Source organism: Atta cephalotes (assembly GCF_000143395.1).
Source record: "Atta cephalotes unplaced genomic scaffold scaffold00032, whole genome shotgun sequence".
NCBI lineage: Eukaryota > Metazoa > Arthropoda > Insecta > Hymenoptera > Formicidae > Atta > Atta cephalotes.
The window spans coordinates 2,175,083-2,177,972 of record NW_012130096.1 but is presented as its reverse complement, the minus strand read 5'-3'; positions in this window follow the sequence as shown (position 1 = coordinate 2,177,972).

Below are 2,890 nucleotides of genomic sequence, written 5' to 3'. Positions count from 1 at the left end.
CGTTTAATTAAGTTTAATTTATTTATTTTAGTTTAGTTTAGTTTAGTTATTATTAGTTAAGTAATAATAATAATAATATAATATATATTATTATTATATTTATTAATTCTTATATTACTTCTTCATGAAATTTGCAAATAAATATTACTTAATAATAAAACGCGATTTTCAGAAGAATAAAAACGAACAAAAAATTAAATAATTTTTAAACCAATAAGAGAATTGTGCTCAAATTTTACATATAGCGAATTCGGTTGAACGTAGTTCAAGTGCATATTAAAATCATTATACACACTGATTTAATCTGTGTAAAAATAAAATGTAAAAATTTGGAATTATAAAATACATATTTTACTTAACAGTACAATTAAATATATTGAGGACTTCATGGTTTAATTTGCTTTTATATTTATTTTACACATTTACGTCAATTTGTGTACGATGGCTTTAATGTGCATCAGTGCGCACTGAGTGTCTCCAATCAAATTCGTTAATAGATACTCGGATATAATGGGACAATCTGTAAAATTTTTATTAAATTCTTAATATTTTTTGAAAATAGCTACTAAAAATTTTTAATTCTTGTACTAAATAAATATATGTTCACATTTAATAAATATTTAGCTAGTATTATACAAATAAATATTTATTAAAATTATATTTAGTACGCATTCTTCTCTCGATGTATACATTCCGCTGCATATTCACAGAGTGTCGCATGTATTTGGATAAATCTAACGATAAAGTAATAAAATTAAAGTAATGAAATAAGAAAGAAGTACTTAGATTCTCTGCACGTTGAAATCACTTATTATCCGTGTAGTCGTGCTCGAGTACAACAATAGAATTGAAAGCAACACGTTCACGGTATATTACGCACTCATGTAACACCTCGTCAATTGGGACAAAACATGTACTTACAGTCAAGTGTAATCGAACAATCTTGCACTGGCGCGCGTATCTCACTTCCGTAGACTCAACGATCCCTTCTATCGACACTTGTCATTTCCGGTCGAACCACTTTGCTCCTTTCACACCAAACAAAAATTGGTTTGCTTGTCTCTGCTTTCTGTAATACTGATAAACGATATTGATATATAATTAGAAAAAAAAATAGAAAGAAATGAGTTCGCACAACAGAATTTTTCATCATCGCTCAGATGTCTATTTTCTGAATCGTTTTCTGTTCGTAATATTATGACTCGATCAGTTGTAATCGTGAATGTAAACTTCACACTGAGAGTACGTGATCGCGACTTTTATCTTTATTTTTATCTGAATATATTCCTGGTGCAGTTATACTTGAATACGGATGATGAATCCGCAAAGTAACGTAATTAATAAGGTTTTCCTTATTTAGTATTATTAGGAAGGAATACTGATAATTATAGCGAACAACACATTCATGTAAGAGTATAATCTCGCGATTATAAGTAATATATGTTGAAAAATACAGTTTCTTGTTGTTTCAATATTTTTCCAGCTTAACACTAGATTTAAGTATAGATACACTGACTAATTAACACTTGCGTGTATTATTATCTTAGATAACCGATAACATTAGATGTTTATGTCATGTAATAATTGCGTTACTACTATTACCTTTCATTATCTTAGTTAGATGAAAAATTTTTGAGCAGTTGTACTGATTTTTCGTACATAATGAACATATGAAAGCCATTACATATAATGGTTCCTCGTAACAAAAGATTAATCGTTGCATTCCGCTAGCTTTCTCTCTTTTTTTCCTTCTTTCTTTGTATCGATAGGCAAGACAATAAATGACCGACTTCTCGTACCTTGGGTTTCTGAAAAAAGATAGATAACAATAGCACAATTATCGGAATTTTTTATTGTCTTTACGATATGATACATCATAATACGATAGATATCACTCTGAAAATAATGAAAATATCACGTGAGGTGAATGTTGACGTGTCTATGTAATTTCGAAACGTTATCGCGTGTATTTAAGAGAAACGCTTTGGACATTTAATTTTGGCCCCGAGCTCCCAACTCGCGAGTTAGCACGCGACGTAGAATAAAATGACTTCTGACACTTTGATAATGTAGATGCCATGATGCAAGTTTTCGCTGAGGAAAGGATAATCTAGATGCACCGATATAAATTTTCGTTAAGAACGCGTGTCTACTTGTTCAAGAACCGAAACTCGATCAAGAATCGCGTGGCAAAAATCTGGGACACTCATGTATTTTTACGTAAGTCCGTTCCTTGCACGAAACTCGGCACTTATACAGAAAGATATACATCTGGATTAATAGAAAAATGAAATAGTAATGGAAAGACTTTTTTTGCATAATTGTTCTCGTATTGCTAATTTTCTTTACGGAAGTTATTATTTTTTATTAATATTTCTTATTATTATTATTATTTATTTTTTAATGTAATTAAACGAACACTTAAAAGAAACCATCATTACTAAATTACATAATGTGCGAAAGAAGAGTAGCTTCAAGGAGAGATTTCTAGATGTACGTTCATTATAGGCGTGAATTTGTGTTTGGTCTTTCATTACAGATTTTCACACCTCCTGTTAGCTCAAGGGTGAGAACTGGGAGCAAACGATGCCTTGTATCTAGATACATGTCGATGGCTGGAAATGGTTGAGTTCAAGTTTGACCAGTTCAATGCTGATCATAATGACAGTATATCAAAAATAGCATTAACATTCTCAAATAAAATGGACATCCCTTGACATTCGAACGAAACGAAAGGCACTTAGTCGAATTTAATATCACGTCCTAATTTCTCATGAAAGAAATTAATAATTTTGCGATCGTAATGTAATTCTAAAAATCAAAGTAGTTTTATTCGCATTAATGTTTATTAATAAATCGCCAGGTATATATATATATATATATATATATA